Below are 25,130 nucleotides of genomic sequence, written 5' to 3'. Positions count from 1 at the left end.
CAAAGTTCAAATACATAAACAGTGGAACTAAGTGAGATCAGGCCTGCAGTCTGCTGCATTCCTAATGCATATACTGATATTTTTAGGGAGATTGCAATGTGTGCTGTTCAGGACAATAATAAACGTAAGTTCTTGTTGAGAGAATAGAAATATTGGAGTTCTGCTGTATTTTTAATTTTTTGGCTGGCTCTTTGCAGTGTAGTGGGTGGTGGAAAATCATAGCACGCCAATGGCACAGTAACAATTTCCTCTGCAGCATCTGCAGGACGTTCTTATTTGAAAGCTGTGATATTTTGTAATCAAAATTCTATCTAAAAAACAAACAGTGCTGTGTAGATATAAAAAAGACATTAGAAAACTTACATTTTTTCCTAACTCTATTCCTACTATATTCTTTGACAATGAGACATAAATTGAAAGAGAGAAATGATGTACAAGATTCCATAAGTCAATTTTATATTAATATAGAATAGAAATGCTGCTTAATAGAATCATTAATTCTGGAAAAGGCCTCTAAGATCATTTAGTCCAACCATCAACCCATCTTCACCATGCCCACTAACCATGGCACTCAGTGCCACATCCACACATTTCTTGAACACATCCAGTGAATTTACCACTTTCCTGGGCAGCCTGTGCCAGAATCTGATCACTCTTTTGGAGAAGAAATTCTTCCTAACATCTAACCTGAATCTCCTCTGGTGCAACTTGAAGCCATTTCCTCTCATCCCATCTCAGTTACCTGGGAGAAGAAACTAATACCTGCCTCGTCAAAACCTCCTTTCAGGTGGTTGTAGAGACCAATAAGATCTCCCCTGAGCCTTCTCTGCTCCAGACTGAACAATCCCAGTTCCCTAAGCCATTCCTCACAGTATTTGTGCTCTAGACCCCTCACAGCTTCATTGCTCTTCTGTGGATACACTCCAGGACTTCAGCGTTACAGAGAAATGAGGGGGAGTTGAACAGCTACTACACAAAATAATAACACTACAGTGAGATCTATGAAGTAGATGAACTAAAAAGTGAGCAACCTATATGCAAAACATAGAATCCATCAGTGGAGATGGAGAACTGCAAGCCAAATAATTACCTAACTGTATTATATATCACTCATTGAAATAAATAAAAAATATCTGAATTATTGAATTTTACATTGAAATAATCAGTAAAAAGGGATGTGTGACAGTTAAAAAAAAAAAAAAGTAGAAATTGGCAGAGAAAATATTCAGCCCAGATATCAGTATCTCATAAATCTCATTTACTAGTAATAAAATAAATATCCATAAAAGTGATAAATAAATACAAAGAAACATCTGGAGGCAGCATGCATTTATAAAGAATTAATTTCATATAGTTGCAACAACATATAAATGAAAATCTTAATATGTTGTAAGAGTAGGGCAATCACAGAATCACAGAATCACCAAGGACCTTCAAGATCACCCAGTCCAACCATCCCCTATCACCAATAGTTCTCACTAAACCATGTCCCTCAACACAAAATCCAAACATTCCTTGAACACCTCCAGGGTCGGTGACTCCACCACCTCCCTGGCAGCCCATTCCAGTGCCTGACCACTCTTTCAGAAAAGCAGTATTTCCTAACGTCCAGCCTGAATCTCCCCTGGTGCAGCTTGAAGCCATTCCCTCTAGTTCTGTCACCAGTTACACAAGAGAAGAGGCCGACCCCCATCTCACTACAACCTCCCTTCAGGTAGTTATAGAAGCAATAAGGTCTCCCCTGAGCCTCCTCTTCTCCAGACTGAACAATCCCAGCTCCCTCAGCCGCTCCCCATAAGCCCTGTGCTCCAGACCCCTCACCAGCTTTGTTGCCCTTCTTTGAACATGCTCCAGAGCCTCAATGTCTTTCCTGCAGCAAGGGGCCAAAACTGCACACAGTACTCGAGGTGCGGCCTCACCAGAGCTGAGTACAGGGGGACAATCACTGCCCTGCTCCTGCTGGCAACACCGTTTCTGATGCAAGCCAGGATGCCATTGGCCTTCTTGGCCACCCGGGCACAGTGCTGGCTCATGTCCAGCCGAGCATCAATCAATACCCCAGGTCCATTTCCTCTACACAGTCTTCCAGCCACTCTGCCCCAAGCCTGTAGCATTGCCTGGGGTTGCACTCAACTCTCAAGAGCTGCCAGAAATCTGTATATAATACTTTTTGCTTTTAGTTGCTTTTGCTTGTTTGGTTTGCATATTTCTAGGTGTTTATTATTCCTTTCCTCTTGTTATTCCAGTTTGATGTGCTGATTCGCCAGTGACACTAACACGTTTTGCGGTTTGAATTAATCAAATAGTATGCATTAATTATAAGCTGTTTTTATACCACAAGCTGTTGAATCTTTTTTATGTTTGTATTTCTAAATCAATCAACAATACGCACAGCCTACTGTAGAGTTGGAGAACTTTTGATTTGGAGCCTTCACTAACTCCATGAAGAATCCACTGGAAAGTGTCAAAATATTGCACATACTGTGCTGTTTGACCCACTTCAAAGAGACAGGGAATATCAGGAACATGTTTGCACTGCGTGATGTGAACCTCACAGATATTGATGGATGAGCTATGAGCAGGTGTGGTGAGGACCCCTTGCAGGAATCCCGGGCTCCTTGCAGAAATGGCAACCCCTGCCTGTTGCTGAAAGCTGTAACAGAGGTAATGCACAAATATCTTTGGTTTCTCTTCCTTTGTGCTTGCTAATTACTTCACATAACAGAATGATTCGTAATGATTTTCTTAGGAACATAAAGTCAGGTCACATTTGGGAGTGTATGGAAATATACATATTGAACAAACTACTAAATGACCTGCACTACTAGTTCTCCTGTTCCCTTTTCTGAGGATTCTGACTAAAGCCTGACCCCCTGTAATTCCCCTGCACCTCCTGGGAAATGACACAGAGTTTCAGGTCTAACTCTACAAGCTACAAGTGCTGTTAGGTATGTTTCCTACCTGGCTAGTGAAGAAAGTCCAGACATTTCTTCCTGGGGAGAATGGCTCTTCAACTTTGCACGTTTCAGGAAACAGGAAGGTGTTTAATTAGGAAAGTATGTATAGTGTCATCAAAGAAAGTTACGACAAGTCAGAGGAACACTTTTCTTATTAAAGAGAAGCAATTCAGGAGAACTTGAAAAAATGGTAGGGAATGGGGAAGGACATGTCTGAATTCAAGGTGAGAAGGACAAGTGTTGGGATGGCACAGCAAAGGGGCATCACAGAGTTTGGGAAGGACCAGAGTCAAAAGGTGAATGAGATAATTGAAAAAGTAAAATTAAGTTTCTTGCCTTTACTGAAAAATCAAACACTTTGGAAACCAAGAAGTTTACAGTTTTTAGACTGAGAACTAAAAACCTGATAATTTATCTGCTGAACCCTTGTTTCTGATGCTTCTTTATCTTCTGTGATGCAGCTTGGCCGTATTGTCCCATGGTGCATAACAGTGCTTCACCAGAAGGATCATAAGCCATGAGGCTTGAAATGAGAGGAACGTGGTGTTCTTGAATAACTTTCCATTTGGAGACCTGAAAGCACTCTAGTGAGGTTTAAGAGATGCTTGATATGTTTGTGGTTGTGAACGTGAGCTTACAGCATTTCCATTGCAATGGCAGATTTCTGGATTAAAAAAGTATTTTCCTGGACTCAGTAAGTACTTTCAGACCTACATACTAATGATCAATGAGAGCACCACACAGCAAGTGAAATGCTGTCACACCCACAGAAGGACTAAAGGTCACGAGAAACCAGAAATACAAATCAAATACCCTGATGGATTATTTCTAAACAAACAAAAAAAAAGTCTTTAGAAACATCTTACACTTACTGTGAGAAATTAATGAGAGCTTTCAGGAAAAACAGAAATTCCTACACATGCTAATGCTGTCTCCTAAGAAGATGCACCAAAGTAAAGAATCCTTCCATCGCATCTAGTTCTCTTCATTTCTGGATGAATAAAAAAGCTCTGACAAGGGAAGTGGTGGGGTCTACATCCCTGGAGGTATTTAAGGGATGTATGGATGTGGTACTAAGGGACATGGTTTACTGATCAGAGAGGTAGGTCAGGTTGATAATGAGACTTGGTAATCTTAAAGATCTTTTCCAACCTAGATGAGTCTATAAGTTCTTTTTTTTTTTTTTTTTTTTTTTTAATTTCTGGAAAAGGTAGAAAGAATGAGGATGCTACACTGACACAGAGAAAACAGCAGAATATAAACATTATTCTGGAATTTCCCTACAGTGACATGCTTCACCACTTGACTGATACATGCAACTCCCATGTAGCTAAGCTTTGTAAAGGCTCCTTTACAGCTCCCAGATGTGACTTTGTGTTGACATTACTGAAACAAATCAAATTCCAAGCCAAGTCTGTGAAGGCCAGCATAAAATCTAAATCAACCTTTCCTTAGACAGAAATGTACCACAGAAATAGGTTGCTTAAGTTGTTTAAGTTTAGTTTCAGCTAAATCACCACAATGTGTCCTTGAAAGAAAAGCAGTCTGGGATATCTTGCAAGGGACAATGAGGTGCAAAATTACATCTACTCAGGAAATTAAGAACATTTCCTTGGAAAATGCAACCTTTCTGAACAAGTGGTATTGGTTAAGCACAATATACTCAGAATGATGGAGTATGGGCTCAAAATTTACAACAGTAAAACAATTCTAATGATTCATAACTCTTAGATATTTTCTGAGTTCCTTGTTTGAAATGTGGGAGTTTCATGACTGTCAGTTATGCCAAACAAACATGAAATTATGATTTATTTTTTTTTTGCTTCCTCAATCTATTAGTATTTCTCTAGAAGCGTTTAAGACTAGCAAAAACACATTACTTCTGGTGATAGATTTAAATCTCATGTCTGGACTTTGCTAATTCGGGCTTTCTTGCACAGAGCTTTTGCACATCAGTGATGTTCTGTAAAAGTACCTCAGATCTGACACTGCAAAAGATGCACACATTTCAGTTACTAGGCTATAATACTGTCGAAATCATTATGCAAGGATTACAATACAAATACCTAAATAATTTCAATTTTATTTTTCTAAAGTGGCTTTTTTCAGTATGTATCCAAATAAATTTATCCAATAAGATTAAAAAAAAAATAGTAAAAAATCACAGAATCATTGAATCACCAAGATTGGAAAAGTCCTCCAAGATCATCCAGTCCAACTGGCCACCTACCACCAATATTTCCCCACTAACTCATGTCCATTAGAACAATATCTAAATGATTCTTGAATACCTCAAGGGATGGTGACTCAACCACATCCTTGGGCAGCCCATTCCAGTGCCTGACCATGCTTTCAGAGAATAAATTTTACCTAATGTCAAACCTAAACCTTCCCTGGTACAAGTCGAGGCCATCTCCTCTAGTCCAATCGCTAGTTCCACAGTCAAAGAAGCCGGTTCCCACATTGCCATAACCTCCCTCCCCCAGGTCATAGAGAACTATAAGGTCTCCCCTGAGCCTCCTCTCCTCATGACTAAACAATACTATAATCAATGTTGTAACATGTCCAACTGGTCCATAATTTTTTGATATTCAAAGACACAAGATTAGTTAGTTAATTGTAGAGGGAGGCTAAAGACTGTTTTTCCTGTTTAACTGGACATTTTGGTTTTTATTAACAGCTGTGTCAAGGTATACACATGATCAAATACATTTAAAACTGCATTTTTCGATTTCCCAGTTCATCTACCATTTAATATAATATGCCATAGGGATTCACTACTTCAAAATTCTCAACAAAGCATATGGGAAAATACTAGTTTTACAGGTAAAAAGGAATTTCAGTATTAATTACAGGTGAGGAAATCTAGATATTGGCATTGTGGTGTGGTAGCACAGCCAAATAAGTGAGAATAAAAATTAAAAATTAAAAAATAAAATAAGTGGAACATAATTCAGATATTTTCTTCCTTTTGTAGTGCAGTTCTTTCAAATTCATATTAGCTTATCTTTTGAAAACCTTTCTTAACTATTACATATTTTTTTTTTCTCCAGATAATTCGCTTTGAGTAGCATTTGAACAGCTCTTGAGCAGATGTTTCTCATTATAAATGGAACTTGCAGGCTCAAAACTGATTCAATGATTTATTTTTTTTTTTTAACCATCGTGAGAAAGCTAATGAGTGCCTAGCACAGCATTCCTGTAACCTGCAGTCAATTCACTGGTTTACAATGCTTGTATCCCTGTGTATTAGTAGCATTATATTTTAACAATCTCAACAGTTAGTAATACTACTCCAATAAATTATGTGAAAATTATTGCCTATTTCTTTCTTACTTTTTTGTTTGTTTGTTGTTTCTTTTCTTCCCTTACAACTCAATGAGCCCTGTATGGTATTATTTTAACTGAAGGACTGAATCCTTTTTTTTTTTTTTTTTAATAAATACAAAAAAAAAACCAACAACATTTTTTTCTTTTTTTGAAAATAACTGAAGGAGAGCTGTTCTATGGTAAGCCACTGGAAGACATTTGCTACATCAGGAATGAGACCTAACAATTGGATTACTATAGAAACAGCTTTTAAAAATATTCCTGAAGAAAGATGTTAGTCCTTTCAATACAGTTACAAAAATTAATTTTTCATCTAATATTTTCAGTGTGCTTGAATCGAAGCACTGAATAACTGCTTGAAATTACCAGCAGTGATAAGCGAGCCTTATTCTCAGACCATGCTATCTTTTTACCTATATTCCAACTTCAGAATCTATGCTCAGCTATAGAAAACTATATGGAGTCCACACATTCACCAATGCATAGGCATAAGTTTGATTTTTGTTTATGGTCATAGCACCAGTGGATGACCTCCGAGTGCAAAGCATATGATGAACAAAAATTTAGTGTCAGTAAACTGCAATCATGTTCAAATTTGGGGAGCTGGGATTTAAATCAGAATTTTTCCTATATTCATACCCTCAACCCTTAATCGGGGAAACAAAGGAGAAGGGAAAAAAGGTTTTAGCTGACTTGTACTTAAAATATTATTTCAGTTTTACTTTCCTCTGGTCCAAGAGTGGAAACTGCTACCCTCTGATACCTCACTGGTATGTGTGATAGGGATGATAATACATCACATCTCCACTGAATAAACAATGGACTGCTTACTGTTCTGTGCCTTGTAGATTTATCTACAGCAGATGATGAAATTGAGATGTGCTCACAAAGCATTGGCCCAATTGGAAAAAATGGTTTTGCTGTTAATGGCAAACCACAGTATGAGGCAATGGAGACACAAGTTTTTGTCAGGATTAGCACATTTTGGCCAGAGTAGTAGGGCCAGTAGTAGGGATTGAGAGACATGTTTCCTGAACTGAACAATACTTTTCCCAGAATAGGTCATCCCCAGAAAAACAGAAAAGCAGTAAATGATACTCTAGCTAATACTGCTACACACAAGCAGTATAGAAAACAAATTCTCCTATCATGTTCTCTTCTCTTGTACAGGTGCAACATCAATTGACAAGATCAGCACCAAAGAACTGAGTCTGGATGTGTTCTGTCTGTAGCAAATAAGGCTGTAAAGCTGATCTTGAAAAGCAGAAGCATAGAACAAAAGTGTTTAAAAGCATGTGCTACAAGTTAAAAAAAAAAAAAAAGTGAACATTTTTAGATAACTATGATACTTGTGAAACATTTGATCAGTACTCTACATTAATTCATTTCCTGAGTCTCAGCAATATTTTTAAGGATGTTTCTCCAGTTTCCATGTTTCAAACACAAACTGTACCTCCAAACTTGAAGTTTGGGCCTGTACTCTGACAAGCTTCCTCAAGCTGGCTCTTGCCTTATTCTTCAGTTAAGTCTCAACATTTTCATTGGGAATGTTCACAACATAAAGGAGACTGAATATAAGATGTAATTTCCAAGTGCATAAGTAGTTGTGACAATATCAGCGTCTTTTAAGGAAATATCAAATACAAGTTGAACCTCTTCATCAGATTGCACAAGTTTTCAGGCAGAGATGACTTGAAAGCTTTTATGTACTATTAAGGAAAATCTGTTCTTTTTCCTTCTGAGTTGGCCAAACCCCAGCAGCATTTCTGGGAGCTCCAGATGCCGTTATGCCCAAAATTTCTATGCACTTTATTCCCGTAAGTAGAACCAGCTCAGACATGAGTAACACACTCCCCAGCAGCTTTCTAGCCCACAAGCTTATAGAAATAACTGCCTCACCTAGCAGCACTGCACACTTCTGTCCAAATACTACCTTTTAAATATATACATATAAAAAATTGCAGTAATTTTTGGCAGGCTTTTTGAGACTTATTACTCCTGCCAATTAAAGGCTACAGGAGTTTCCAAACCAAAAATCAGATGCCTGGCAAAACTCTTAAGGACATTCTGCAGTCTTCTACCATTTCAATAAAGTAATCTCTCTATATCTCAAAGTTAAGATTAAAACAGATTGCATTGACTGAGACATGGGGAAATGTATTTGAATTTTAGCTCATTTAATTTCAGAAGTAAACACTCAAATATTAAATAAAGCTATCACTTAAGAAAAGAGAAATCAGTGACCAGATCCCTTTTTATGGATACATTTAGAGTATCTATCTCATGCCGGTGTTAAGCCAGTCCATGCTTGTTTCCCTATCTTCACTGCACTAGATGAGAGAGGATCTGGGGGAATTTTACAGAGAAAATAGTGGTTATATCTTGGTATTAGACATTAGATGAGCTTCTTAAACACAGCTGAATCCTTGAAGCTGCAAAGTTGATGGAATAAAGAATTTTCTGGGAAAGGGAGACGGTTCTACGACATATTTACTGTTTTCCTGTAAGACGTGGGATCAAAAGTCCATAGTTAGTAACTGTAAATTCCAGTAGTTTTCAGAATTGGAAGCTGTAATTCAAACAATTTTCTGTAATGATTTATAACAGAAACCATTCTAAGAGATGCATGGGATTCCTGGCTTCTACATCTGAAAGTTGAAAATGAGATGTTTGAGATGTTCTGTAAAAGGCTAGTTTTATCTCCAAATAATTGCATAAAAAGGAAATACAAATATGTTGAAACAATGAAACAAGATAACTGAATTGTTTTTATGTTAAAAAAAGGAAAAAAGAAAAAACAAGAAGGAAGTAATACAGTATGATTTGTCCATTAATCTCCCATTTAAGGTCCGTATAGCGTACACTATTGGATGAATTAATATATTTGTTCAAGCTGCCATGAGACTTACTGACCCACTTACATAGACTGGATGCTTAGACATTGTTATTAGTCCTCATAAATATATATCACACTCATCAAATGTCCCAGCAACTTAAGTAATTTCATCAAAGGGATAGTTTTCTGGAGGAGAAGGGTTCATTGATTTTGGTTTGTCATAATGTAAGCCTGAAAAAGAAATTGATTAATCTACAAAGACTCGGTATGTTCCATCCTATTTGATAGTTTAATATGTAATCCATGGTTCAGTACTTCACCCGTGAGGGAAGATGTATGAAAATCTGAAAGTACCAAAGAGTTGGTACTTAATGGAGGAGACATGTTTGTGTGTTCATAAGAGACCTCGAAGGGCACTGCAGCCACTGCGCCTTTCACAGTTTAGATTCAGAGGAAATTACATCAACAAGGAACATGCTCAGGACCCTCCATAGCTGACATGAATTTCAACTCTCTGTGGCCTGACCACTCCAAACCTCTTCCTGTTATGCTGGTCCCAGACCTGAGACTGTTATTTTCCTTTTTGGTCCTTTCCCAGGAGTAGAGGTGACATTTCCAGGGTCATTCCAGTTATTAAAGCTGTGGTGCTGTTTCCAGCGAGGCTTTCAAACACATTTGAGTAAGTTTGATTTCAAACCAAAACATTTCAGAAAACCTCTCCTATGTGAAGATTTGCATCTGTTTAGCTGATAAATACTCTGAAAATCTTCAATATGTGCATTTGCAGATGTGTGCCTATATCATATCTAAATAACACCAACTTCAAACCATCCTCCACCATGCATCCAATCTATACACCGTGTAGACAAGGAAACGATGAAAAAGTGACAGAAGGGATCATCCTCCAGTGAAACTTCGCAGTGCTGTACTTCTTCAGGGATTACCCCCAGAGCATCTCTGTTTAAGCCACGGCTCCCAGGATTGTTAGGCTGTACAGCTCCTGACTCAATGGAAACTCTCAGCTGCCTCTGATACCACAGGGCTGCTACACACACTGCCCTGACTAGAACTTTAGTAGCAAAAAAAGCTGGTTTGACAAGTAAGGATCCAGAACGATTTCCCAAACTTTTTTTTATTATTTAATTTCCGGACAAAACTATACTTCTTTTTTTTTTTTTTTTGTATTTCAAACGTTCTAAAACACAGAAATTTGAGGATATGGCATATTATAAGAGAAATATTTCAATATTTGATATTGAAGGTCACTAGGTAATTAGCCAATCTGCAGCAAAAATGCTAATACAAAAGATGTATTTTGTATTGTATTCTTACTATAGCAAGAAAAATCTCATCTAGTTTATTTTGCCTGGATCTTAGACCATTACTTTTTTTCTTGAATATATCATTACTAAAGAAGTTTGGTCTGTTTTTCAGCAGTAATAAACATTTGAGTCTTCAAAACCTTTCACATTTCACTGCTAATAGTCAGAAAAACATTATCACTTGAATTTGAGTCCTGAGAAACCACAAAGTCAGATCAAAGTCTGTGCAGAATAGACATATATTCTGTCTGGTAAATAGCTGTTTTGAAATGACATTTTCATCTTTGAGATTTATATGCTCATAAAGTCAAGTGCAGTATTGTAGATCTTCACTTAATTCCTTTTGCAACACACTTTACTATGGGTCTTAAATCAGCCTAAGACTGCCTCATCTTCTTAATAAAGAGGCTACAGTTTTGTTTCCAAGCAAATCTTTTCTGCAATCTGCATCCTTTTTCTTTATTTGTTTTACTGTCACTCAGTGTAGGAAAATATATATAAACAAGTCATCCATGAAATTCCATGCATTGGTGTCATAACTCTGAGGCCTTTCAATCTTTGTACACGAGCAGTTCACAGCTCAGACATCTGACTTGATCGAGCACAGATGTCTATGATATCACTGAATTCTCTGGAAGACCAAGTATATTATTTCAGTATTAACATTGAACGTGTTTCTGTTTAACATGTGCTCCTGAGACCAAATTCCCTATGTCATCTGGGATGCTTTTTTCCAGATAAGAACAAGTCAATAGAGTTGTGCTAGCAGTTAAAGTCATACCAACACTTATGATTAATACAAATAATTTGTTGGAGTTGCTAATAGTTTACAAGAATTGAAGAACAGATCAAACAAATTCATGGAAGAAGAACCTGGTCAGAGCCAATAAATACAAAATTCAGGAAATCCCTGGTGGAGGTGAAAAGTGTGCTGCTATATATTCCCTATTTGTACACTCTTTCCTATACAGCTGTTACTATCACTTGTATAAATAGGAAAAATCGAAACATCTTTAGTTTGATCCACTGTGGATGTTTATATGTTTATATCTATATTGTGAAGTAAGTAATAGCAATTCTTAAAACTATTTCAGTCATGTCAGTAAATTGTAAAATTCCAATCCAATGAAAACCACACAAGGAACCTTCAGAGAGTATAATACTCAATATCACACGTTTTTGATGCAGCAGTGCTGATATAAAAACAAATAGCAGTCTTACAGATTTCAGAGAAGGACAGGACTGCTCAATAATATCAATAAAAAAAGAATCCCTGAATGTCACTACCGGAGATACAGTGCAAACGTACAGCAGAATACAATCTGCAAATTTCAAAACAAGCACTATTTCTTGCTTTGGGTAAGACCTTTTGTTCTTCACTATTATCTTTGGAATACAAAAATACTACATTTGCAGCATTCCTAGATGTCCTACGCAGCATTTAATGAGATGAAATTCTACATTATTCTTCTCCCAAGGTGTTTAAAAAGTTTCTTTCTTGCTGCAGTGAACATTCAAATGTCACTATAAAATTCAGAGTCTGTTCCCTCTTGTTTAAAGTTCTATCATGACTCCTTCTATATTGGCACTTCCTGAATTAACAACAAAAACAGATCCAGAGTTTCCAGTTAAAGTAGCTAGGGAAGGATTCTTGAATTCTTCTCCCTCCCTCTCCCACAGTCTCTATTACCTGAACAGATGTGAACTTTATTTTGGGGCAGCCATATTTCTCACCACATCCTGTGATTACAGTTTATATTAAATTTTTTCCTTATCTTTCCAATGTCAACTCTAGTTTTATGCCACAGTCATCTGGCAAAAAAGGAGTGTTGACTAAAGCCAAGCAATCAATCATTTCTAATCCAGCATAATCCAGTAAATGATGATGTGGTCATCCAAGTCTTATTTCAAAATACACCTTAACAAATGTACTTAAATCAAAGCACAGTAAAGGTTAATTTAATAGGTTAGGAATGCGAGCATATATCTTACTGTACAAAACCCACATGTCATTAAATTCATGTTCTGCAGAATCCATAGAGTTTTCAAAGGTAATTAGCATTCAAAACTTTAAAAATTCAGTTGTAATTTAACTATATTAAAAAACTCTCATGCATTAAAGCTTAGGAGATTTTAGTAGCATGTTTTGATGAATTAGAAAGCCAAAATAGAAGTTAGTTCTCTAATTTCTCTTAATGTCTTCACACCACTCTAATTCAGAACCCTCAATGTAAAATAAATTACATTCTTCGTTGGTCCTTTTTCTTTAGGTAAATGCAAAAAGATGGGTACATTCAAGTCACGAAAAGAGAATAGTTCTATGGAAGGCATATTAAGAAGAAGCAAATTACATCTGTGCGTTTATAGTGGGCCTCAACTAACATTAGCATTTTTAGCTATAAACTGAGCTCCAGAAGTCAGATTTCTTCTCTATGAGGATCTGCATCAAATGCAGAGGGGATGATTTATAATGCAAAGGAGCATTTCTCTCTTCACTGACCAAAGAGGAGATCAGGTATCATATTTTCTTCCAGTGAATGTTAAATGAAGTTCATTATTCCTTCTCACCATATACTGCATTACAATATACCAACACTAAATACATATATATACAAATCGAAGATCTCCTCAATTAGATGTAGATGGTATACTAGTCTGTGGAAGATGCAACATAGTCGGAGAGAACTAACTAATTATTCTTTCCCTTCTCTTTGGAAGATCAGTTAAAGTTCTGCTGTGGTCTACAGCTGATAGCAGAGTTTGCTTCCAAGTGATAAACACAGATGTTTCTCATAAACAGAGTTAGAGTAACTAAAATGTGCGTATATATCAGATTTCTCTATGAAGCTAAAAGTTGCTCAGAGTAATGGGTTAAATTCAGAAGCATTTCATTGTATTTTGAAGTGCTGCAGAGCCCATCAAGCCCCTGATGCTGACATCCTCTCAATCTCCCTACTTAGCTCAGGTTAAATTTTGAATTATTGCTGAAACTCAACCAAACTTCTGCTACTATATGACATTCAAAGATGTCTTACAAAGTAAAAACTTGTCCAAAGTTGCATCAGAAAATGACTTTCTTGCTTGTCAAGTCTCACATTTTTCATGCAAAATAACCTGCCCACCTCACACAAGTGAGCTTAACTGGCTTAACTACCAATGAAAATTGGTTAAAAATGAGCTTAAATAAGCCTTTTCCAGGGCTCTACTGGGACATCTTGGGTTTTATGATTCATCAGTGCAGTTAAAGGTATTGCAGAAAACAGTCCTGTGGACTCTTAAGGTTTCCAAATCTACTCACTTTTGCTTTAGGTAATGCAAGGAACAAACTAAACATAACATTTAACACCCACACTGACTTTCTTGCTTCATCTTCTTACTCGCCTGAGCAGTCTTTGGATTTAGATGCAAATCCAATAAGTATTTTCTATCTCCTGTGCACCCTGCCTCTTGACTGTGGTTGCAAGTTGGGTTGGTTTTCTTGTTGGTTTCTCTGCGATCGCACTGTGCCATTCTGTTCAGGGGTAATAACTCATCCTCTGTTTCCCTAGACCTGTCACAGCTTTTAGACAAAAATTCTTCAGCTTCACCTCACTATATTACAATGCAAGAAGTACCAGCTTGTGGGTAGACAGTCTGAACATAGCCAGGCTCAGTAAAAATATGCAGCCATGATCATCATCCCCTTAAATACAGTGTCAGCAACAACTGGACATTGATAACTCTTTCAGTCACTAACCAAGAGAGTTATGCTTCCTTCACCTCCTTGGCTTTATGAATATTTTCTTCCTTTATGCAGCGCATGAGAACTGCAGGATGGGAGAGTTAAAGCATCCTCAGGTTTATCTTCCAGGATAAAGTGATTAAGTGCACTCTGGTTGGTGATGACACTAGCCATGCACAGGGAAGAAGTGGATTTCAATGATATTAGGCAGGAGGGGCCTACACCCAAATGTTCAATATCTTCACAGAATCACAGAATTGTAGGGGTTGGAAGGGACCTCCAGAGATCATCGAGTCCAACCCCAATCTTAGAGTAAGGCTGCGATTATTAGCTACAAGACAAAACACAGTGATGCTTCTTGGCATAGGATGCTCTAAAGGAATTACTTCTGATCTAGTTTGGAAATGGCATGGGACTCCAGGAATGGATTGATGTCTGTGCAGAAAGCAAAGAGCACAGGAAATGTGCACTGCACTGACTCTGGCTGGGATGGAGTTAACTTTCTTCATAGCAACCTGAATGGTTCTGTTTTGGATTTCTGAATAAACAGTTTTGGTAACACAGCAGTGTTTTATCTATTACTGAGGAGTGCTTGCACAGTTCTAAGGTCTTATCTGTTTCCCCTTCTGCCCCCACAGCTAGGGGTGAATAAGAGGTTGGGAGGGGACACAGCCAAGACAGCTGGCCCAAATTGGCTTAAGAGATATTTCATATCATACAGCATTACAATCAGCAATAAAACTGAGTGCGGCAGGAAAGAGTCCTTCCAAGGTAGCTGTTGTTCAGCTGGTTGGAGGGAGGGATGGACAGCTGTTAAATCACTTATGGGTTTTTGCTTGATTGATTTGGTTTGTTGGCTTGCTTTTTCTTTCTTCTCTTATTAAGTAGTCTTTATCTTGATGAGTTTTTCTTGCTTTTTCCCTTCTAAATCACTTCCCCATTCTGAAAGCAACTTAGAAACTAAGCTGCTAGCTGTGGTCTTCCAACCACAATGTCAGAGAAGAAAAGTGTTGAAGACAGCCTAAGTGTTTTACTCACTGACAAACTTAGTGAGTTCTTTTTATTATCCATTTTCCTATCTCTTCCATAGAGTGCCTAAGCATTTTACTGGAGGTCTTTGGTTCTCTGATGAAACAAAAAGTTTGCTTTTGTGGTATTTGTTCTAGTGCCTAAATCCATCTGGACACTGAACTCCAGCTGCTTATGCTACATTTGAAAAACAGGAACTAAGTGGTGAAATTATTTACTCCAGGTTCATAACATTCCCCCCAGTACGTTGACATATAATGTGCACTGAGGATACTGCCAAAAATCATTGGTGGTACATGTACAGAAATAGGAACATTTTCTATTTTCTTTCCATGTAAACATTTACTGGTAATGGTATTGCAAACATTATGTTATATAATAACCCATAATGTTGAATCAGAAAATTACCAGTCAGCTGCAAAATAATATTGCTATAGTAATATTTCCATTGCAAATCATATTCTTCTAAAAGCCAATGTGTATGGAAAATTTTCCATTAGCCTGCATTAAGATTATAGTTGTAACAAGCCTACGGTTCTCCAAATATGCATCTAGAATAAAGCCTCACATCTAATACCCTAAGTTGCATTTTTTTTTTTAATTTGAAGAACTTTAGACATACAAGTTGATACATGACCCACTGGAGTGACAGCATCCCTGTCCTTAATGTGCATTTCAGATGACACAGTGAGGACACACACGGGAGAGGTGGCTCACAGCTCGATCCTTTGCTGAGATTAAACACTTGGGAAGTGCTTTTTACTTCTTGCATGCACAGCTTGCAGCTTGAAGTATTGACACCTTTCCCTGAATTTTTCAGTGCTATGAGCTCTCTATCAGATTTTGAACTCTTAGTATGCTGATATATTTCTACTATTAGGCAACTCACACACAAGGGCTTCACACAGGGTGTGTGATACTGCAACTGACAGCAGATGTCAGTGCTTTGTGGCTGTGCTCAAGGCAGCTTTCATGACAAGTATTAAAGTTAGCTTAACAATTCTGCAAGAAAGTAGTGAAAAGTAGCCAAAAATCCAATACCATTCCTAAGCTAACGCTAAATAAACTATAAGGAAATTCCTGCAGTAAAATTAACTTTCTGAAATGAACTTTGCTTTCTTTAGCAATTTGAGGTCACCTATAACAACAAGAAAGCAGCACTGGAACTATCACAAGTACCCCGAAGGAAAATCTCCAACCAAGTTGAACTCTTCAACTTCTAAGTATTACTTGCAAATAAAATTGTCTAATTCTGCCCAGCTGGAAGACGGCTATGCAGGTGCATCTTTCCTAATGTTATTTGCTGAGGTTTTGCTTTATTATTTTTTTCCTGTGTTTAGAATTTAGCGTTAATGTATTTTCCACAATAGGCATTTTAAACCCTATACTCAATTAAAGACATAAGGAAGATGAGTTAAAACAAAAAGTGCTCCCAGGACTTGGAAAATTTGGCCTTGTAAAATCATAAGAAATAAATGAAGGCAAGCCTATAGGTGTTCTGCATGGTTTGAGCAGGTTTTGTAGTAGTGTGAGTCCACTCTGGGGAGATGTAGCACCTGTTTGGAGGGAGACCTTGAATAAGCCTTTCCCTGAAGGACTTTTGTTCTCTCTTCAAGCAAGTGCATACACACCTAGCTGATTTTTTAAGCAGAAACTCACAACAGAAAGAGGATGACAACTGATGTCGTGTACTCCCATGAGAATGGAAGAACCTGACACCAAAGTAGAGAAGGGAGGAAGACATCAGGGAGCTGGCAGTGGTTTGCTGGCTACTGCAGCCACACCAAGCTGTGCCTCAAAGCACTGATAACTCAGAGCCAGAGCCCACCACCATCAGCCCTTTCTCCCTACCCATGAACTGCCCTGTTCTGCTCACTTCTGGGAGAGGGACAAGAAATGTTACTGCAGCTCCTCTCCACCTGAGGTGGATGCCCCAAGACTAGGGAAAGATCTTCACAAGATGCAGGAGAATCAACCATATACAATCTAACTAAAGTACTCAGAAAAGCAAAATAACTCAGCAGTGTTTTACGACTATTGCAAGACAGCTAAAAGTTCTTAGGATCATATTTATTTTGTTAATCAGCAGTGTAGTGCTTGGGATAAGAGATAAGCTGGATGTCTAAAAAGCAGAGTGCTCAGAGATCCCAATCCATGTTAAAATGAACCATGCTGCTGCCAGCATGAGGAAAAGGCAGGAGGATCATCATTTCATCATCATGCCCAGGCAGACTGTGGCTGCTTCAAGTCTCAGTGAAATCATTGCTCCTGATGCTATTTTTGCCACAGCACACAGCTCCATTGATTAACTTGGTCTTTGCTCATCATATCACAGAATCACAGAATCACAGAATCACAGAATCACCCGGGTTGGAAGGGACCTCAAGGATCATGTAGTTCCAACCCCCCTGCCTAGCAGGGCCACCAAACATACACATTTAGATCAGGTTGCCCAGGACCCCGTCCAACCTGGCCTTGAACACGTCCAAGGACGGGGCATCCACAACCTCCCTGGGCAGCCCGTTACAGGGCCTAACCACTCTCCTCGTAAAGAACTTCCCCCTAACATCCAACCTAAATCTTCCCTCCTTCAACTTGCATCCATTTCCCCTAGTCCTGCTATTGTCAGCCCTTTTGAAGAGTTTACTCCCCTCCTGGGTGTAGGTTCCCTTCAGGTACTGATAGGCTGCAATGAGGTCACATCGCAGCCTTCTCTTCTCCAGGCTGAACAAGCCCAACTCCCTCAGCCTGTCCCCACAGGGGAGGTGCTCCAGCCCCCTGATCATCTTAGTCGCCCTCCTCTGGACCCTTTCCAAAATCTCCATGTCTTTCTTGTACTGAGGGCTCCACACCTGGACACAGTACTCCAGATGGGGCCTCACAAGAGCCGAGTAGAGAGGGACAATCACCTCCCTGTCCCTGCTGACCACCCCTCTCCTGATGGAGCCCAGGATCCCATTTGCCTTTCGAGCTGCCAGAGCGCACTGCTGGCTCATGTTAAGTCTCTCGTCCATCAGGACCCCCAGGTCCTTCTCTGCCAAGCTGCTCTCAAGGACCACTCCTCCCAGCCTGTACAGGTGCCTGGGGTTCTTCTGGCCCAAATGCAAAACCTTGCACTTTGCCATGTTGAACCTCATTAGGTTCACCCGGGCCCAGCTTTCCAGCCTGTCGAGGTCCCTCTGAATGGCATCCCTTCCTTCCACCGCATCAACTGCACCACTCAGCTTGGTGTCGTCAGCAAACTTGCTGAGGGTGCACTCAATTCCCTCATCGATGTCATTGATAAAGATGTTAAAGAGCACCGGTCCCAAGACAGACCCTTGGGGGACACCACTTGTTACCGGCCTCCACCTGGACATAGAACCATTGACCACCACCCTCTGTCTGCGGCCTTTCAACCAATTGCTTATCCATCGGGTCGTCCACCCATCAAATCCACTTCCCTCCAATTTGGAGATGAGGATGTGGTGGGGGACCATGTCAAAGGCCTTGCTCAGGTCCAGGAAAATGACATCGGTCGCCTTCCCTTCATCCACCATTGCCGTCACTCCATCATAGAAGGCCACAAGATTAGTTAGGCATGACCTTCCTTTGGTGAAGCCGTGCTGGCTGTCTCGGATCACATGCTCATTCTTTATGTGATCGAGCATGTTGTCCAGGAGGATCTGTTCCATGATCTTCCCAGGCACGGAGGTGAGACTCACCGGCCTGTAGTTCCCCGGGTCCTCCCTGCTCCCCTTCTTGTATATGGGAGTGACGTGACCCTTCCTCCAGTCATCCGGGACCTCACCTGACAGCCACGACTTCTCAAATATGACGGAGAGCGGCTCGGCAACCACCTCAGCCAGCTCCTTCAGGACCCTGGGATGCACGCCATCCGGCCCCATAGACTTGTATTCATTCAGTCTAAGGAGGCACTGTCGGACTTGCTCTGCCCTTACAGTGGGGAGGGATTTACCTCCTTGGTCCCCACATAGAGGTTTGGGGATGCAGGGCTCAGGAACGTGAAAAAGACTAGAATCCTGGCCACCAGTGAAGACCAAGGTGAAGAACTCATTCAGCACCTCAGCTTTCTCTTCATCTGTTGAAGCCAGTTCTCCTTTTAAATTTACCAAAGTAGGTACACCCGTTTTGGCCTGTCTCTTCTGGCCAATGTACCTGTAGAAGGTTTTCTTATTGTTTTTCACGTCCCTTGCCAAGTTCAGTTCTGCCTGCGCCTTGGCTTCCCTGATCCCACGTCTGCAAGTCCGGACAGCATCCCTGTACTCTTCCCAGGTGACACAGCCTTGTTTCCAGAGCTTGTACACCCCTTTCTTCGCATCATACAACAGCTAATACACAGAAGAGTTTCCTAAAAGCAAAAACAAGTTACAGACGCAGGCCCATTTCAAAATAGAGTGACCATGCAGATTAAAGCCCTTAGAAGACAAGAGGATAAATAACACTTTACAGTAGAAGGGCTTGTGCTGCTGCAACAAAACCATGGGGAATTTGAATTAAATGAAAATGACCTTTTAGATATGAGTACCATTATCCCTTCATTATATTGTACATGCAGTTTGGCCATCAAACTCAGGAGATAGTCCATTTTTCTTGGCTTGAACTGTGGAAAAGAAAAAAAAGGAAACAGAGAACAAAATTTAAGTATTTATTGATCAATGCATACATCTGGTTTTAATTTGACCAACTGATGTGTGTATAATTTCAACACTGTACTCCTACTCTTTCCTTCCTCCCTGCCATCCTGTGTCAAGTTCCTTGTTCTCACTGCATGCCCCTGCAGGGCCATTGCTCCCAAACTCCCTACAGCTCCCCTTTCACTGGACACCAGCGCTCGCTTTTTCTCTCAGATGTTCTTCTGTCAGTGGATGGGGACCACGCATGAACTTATTCCTTCAAGCACGTGATCTGTATGCTATCCTTTTTTAAAATGCACGACTGCCCATTATTACTGCTGCTTCATGACTTTTTGGAAAGCAGCATACCCATGCCCAAATACAGATAGCTAAACAAGGCAAGCATGAGAAATGAATGCAAGAACTGAATGCCATTTGCGAATGAAACTTGGCCAAGACAAACTGTCCTTTACAATGCCTTTCTCGAAAATCATATTTGAATGTGCAAAGTTTGAGTTTAAGAGAAGGAAGACTGCAGAACCATACTGAATGAAATACAGTTCTTGCAGGTAATCAAAAGAAAATATTCATAGGTGTTAATCAATATACTTTCCTATGGAGAAACTGATCATCACTGTCCCTTCTTATATCTCATTTTATATGAAAGAATTATCCTCAAACACTCAAAGACTGAATTTGCATGAGATCAAAACCTCACTGTAACAAAGGATTTGGTCTCTCCTTTTAAGCCAGCACTGTAGAATGCTTTTCACATTTTTGATTTACAATTCTATGAGCCATTAGCAGATGCCAGCTCCGCGGACTGTTCAGAGTCTTCTGCCTTGTGTTTGATTTCTATTTCCTCACACTCCTCTTTTTCTGGACAAAATGACCTTGTCTTGCTTTCAGTCTTTTCCACTGCCATGAATAGATACTAATGTACTTCATTTTTCCATTCCATTTTAACAACATTCAGGTCAGATCTTCCTGACCGTTGGAAATGGATGTATTAACAACAGCACACTAGTTCAGTCTGGTTCTCTCCTGCAGCTATTTCACATAATGTTCAGAACTGAGAGATTTTATGGACAGAATATCCATCATAGTTCTGGATATTCCACTACTGATGTGACAACTGCCGCTGTTTCCCCATAAAATGATGATGACCACATGGATGCACAAGTAAATGAGCAGAAAGCACTTCCATAGAAGAAATATATTTTTAATTACCAGATTTACATTCAAAAGCATGGGGAAGAGTTTATAATCTCTTTGCTGAAAATGCAGTAACTGGAGAAGTTTTTAAAACTCCTACAATTTTAGCTAGCAACACATGCCTAGCATGAATATTTCCAGATCATACTATTTACTTCCAACATTTTGTTCAAAATATGTTTATCTCATCTTTTTTCCCTGATGGTTAAACACCAACCTATGAAAAACGTCAGTTGAATAATAAATTACATTTCAGAATAGGTTATTACAATACAAGGTGAAAATCATAGAATCATAGAATCACAAGGTTGGAAATGACCTATAAGATCATCTAGTCCAACCGTCTTCCCATCACCATTGCCACCACAAGCACTAAACCATATCACACAGATCCTCATCCAGATGCCTCTTGAACACTGCCAGGAATGGTGACTCCACCACCTCCCTGGGCAGCCATTCCAGTGCCTGACCACTCTCTGAGAGAAAAAGTTCTTCCTTATGTATAACCTAAACGTCCTCTGATACAACTTGTGGCCATTTCCCTGGGTCCTATTGCCTGGGAGAAGAGGCCAAATCCCTCTTCACCCCAACCTCCCTTCAGGACGTTGTGGAGCGCAATGAAGTCTCCCCCGAGCCTCCTCTTCTCCAGACTAAACAATCCCAGCTCCCTCAGACGCTCCTCATAAGACTTGTGCTCCAGACCCCTCACCAGTTTCGTTGCCCTTCTCTTGATACGCTCCAGGGCCTCAATGTCTTTCCTGTAGTGAGGGGCCCAAAATTGAACACAATACTCAAGGTGCGGCCTCACCAGTGCTGAGTACAGGGGAATGATCACCTCCCTGCTCCTGCTAGCCACACTATTTTAATGCAGGCCAGGATGCTGTTGGCTCTCTTGGACAATGTTTCATTCATTCCACAACTTTTCATACTCTTCGGTGCTCATTATGCATATCAGCAAAAACATGAAGAAATAAATTTTTGTCATCATTAAAGAATGCCATATTTCTGCTTGTATGATCTCCTATGATACTGTAGTAAAACATATGGTGTTGTTCAAGGTGTTGGATTTATGTATTTTCTTTATACTGTTGTTGGCTTTTTTCCCCTAATTGGAAAAAGGGTTTGGATTAACATAGTGACTGAAGTGCTTCCACCTTTGTTGGTAAACAGTCCACATTTATTGAAAAACTGAACATCAAGAAAAAAAAACAAAAAGAAAAAAAAAACAGATAAATCTTTTATCGTTTTTGGGGGGGGGGGGGCGGGGAGGGAGTGGGTGGGAATACTTGCTCTGATATGGTTTCTATCATTAAGACTTGACATATTCCTCATATATTATACTGACAGAAGAGTTGCCTTACTGGGTACTTATCCAGTCAATCAGATGCAAGTTCTGATTAAGTTCACATGAGCACGTCATCTGAGTTGGAGGCAATGAATCATTGCCAGGGATGGGGCATACACAACCTCCTTGGGCAACCTGTTCCAGTGTGTCACCACCCTCTGTGTGAAAAACATTCTCCTAATATCTAACCTAAACCTCCCCTGTCTGTTTAAAACCATTCCCCCTTGTCCTATCACTGTCCACCCTCGTAAACAGCTGTTCCCCCTCCTGTTTATACGCTGCCTTCAAGTACTGAAAGGTCACAATGAGGTCTCCCTGGAGCCTTCTCTTCTCCAAGCTAAACAAGCACAGTTCCTTCAACCTTTCCTCATAGGAGAGGTACTCCAGCCCTCGGATCATCTTAGTGGCTCTCCTCTGGATCCACTCCAAGGGCTCCATGTCCTTCTTGAACTGGGGACCTCAGGCCTGGACGCAGTACTCCAGATGTCGCCTCACAAGAGCTGAGTAGAGGAGGACAATCACCTTCCTCTCCCTGCTGGCCACCCCTTTTATAATGCAGCCCAGAGCACAGTTGGCCTTTCAGGCTGCAAGCACGCACTGTTGGCTCATGTCCAGCTTCTCGTCTACCAGGACCCCCAAGTCCTTCTCCAATGGACTTCAGTGGACAATGCCAGCATAGTCCCTGTACCCAGAAAATCAGAAGACTTGATTTCAGGTCTTGCTTCTGAACCCTGTCTGCGAGAAGGGATTTAGGACACTTGGGTGGTCCAAATCAAATATTAGGATAACAATTTTCATTCCTTTGAATGAAATGTACAGTTTCAGAAGAGAATATCCAAAGAGGTTAAACCTTCCTAGGTTTTAGAAAATCTAGAAACACTGTTGATTTTCTAGATTTAATTTGACAAAGCCATAGCTAACCTCATGGTGACATCTAATGGTTCCTTCATGGTGACATCTAATGGTTCCTTCTGACCTTATGATTCAATGATTTCAGCAAGATGAGCTGCTCTTGCCCAAATGCATCTCAAAAGAACTGCAGGCACACGTGAAAGATCTGATATTACACAACAGCTGACACTGATTTTCATGTAGATGCAACTTACAGTGACTGTGATTTCAGAGAACATCCTTCCTTAAAAACCTGACCCCAGGCTTTTAACATGCAGTTTAGTTGATTAGATTCAAATCAGAACAATAATATGGTCTACAGTAGAGTTAAAATTTTAAATATGTATTTATGTTATTCTGGTTTGGGGGAGTTTATTTGGTTTTTAGTATTCTACTCAACTACTAAATTTGAATAAAATTTTTGTGCTGCTAGCTAATGCATTGGCTTACAAAATCAAATATACAGTGCACATATGGGTGAAGACACCAACATCTGATTAGATCATTTTTATGACTGTAGAAAATACAAGACACTTCAAACCCAATTACAAACACTGCTATAATATTGTCCTGATATCATTACTAGATTTAAAATACAGTGAATTCAAAACTAATTTATCAAAGAGATGGAGGAAAATAAAGAAATGAAACTCATCATAACAGAGTTAACAAAGCTCTGTTTTGAAATACATGCTTGCTTCCAGTTCCTTATACAGTGCAGGTTCAGGAAATTATTTTATGACCTAATTTCCCCTGATAGCATTTGTTATGAGGCTAAGCAGTAAGGAGTTCCACCATGCCTTATGCTTTGCTGACTGCAGCCCTGGTGCTCTGCAACTAATGGGGCACAGATGGGGCCATGAACAAACAATATGAGGTAGGTGGGAAGGGACAGATTTATAGTCCTACTTATTCTCCTCCCCCTCCAAAATAAACTAAACTATGGAAAAGCTAATCCTCCTAGGCTTCTAGAAAAATTTCTAGCCAGTGTGATGTGTACAGCTTAGAGGTTTCAAAATGGAGTGAGGCAATTAGACTGTCAGATGCATTCCTCTTGACATGACATGCTAATCTGTAACTATTATGACTGCTGTATCTTTTTGGAGTCTGTTTACCTTGGAGTAACACATGGTCTGAGAGGAATTGTATGAAGTCAAGTAATCTATGTGTGATATTTCAACTAAATGGTATGCATTTTCAGTCCTGCATGCATTGGAAGTGCTTGTATTTCAGCCCTATTTAGGGCAGGGTTTAGGATCTACAAGGACTATTGTGTCTGAAAAATCTAGCATAGCAGAAGAGAAGCCTGTCAGTGTGTGCTTGCTCATAAAAGCTACTGACACAGATATTTAATTCTAGGTACACACTGGCTCACCAGATGTGTAAGATAAAGTGTTTTTCTTTTAAAATAAAACCATTTATTTCTAGAGATAGAAATCAATCTTTCATTCATGTATAAAATTCCTTACATACAATTCTTGGCCCTTCCATCACTGCTTTCTTTTTACATGCACACAAAAATATAGATTTTGTCGGCAGTGAATAAGACTTTTGCATAACTCACCTCTTATAGGGGTTGCTCTTTCATCTGGTCTTCCTCATATTTGTCTAGCAGTGACCTAAGAGCAGTCTCATGCTGATAAAATTGTTTTATGAGGTAACAACACAGTATGATTGGCTTACTACTCTTCCATCTACAAATTAAGAGTTGAAGATTAAGTGACATTTAAGAATTGTTGAAGATATAAAGAAGTATAACGAGCTCCTTGAAAAAAAATTATATATGTAACATCATACATCTTGACATCTCTTGATTAATCATAATAAAACATGATTTTCACTGATATTTGAAAGTTTTAAAAAAACTG

This window comes from Tetrao urogallus, assembly GCF_951394365.1.
Source record: "Tetrao urogallus genome assembly, chromosome: 1".
In the NCBI taxonomy this organism is placed as follows: Eukaryota; Metazoa; Chordata; class Aves; order Galliformes; family Phasianidae; genus Tetrao; species Tetrao urogallus.
Note: the sequence above shows the minus strand (reverse complement) of the source record.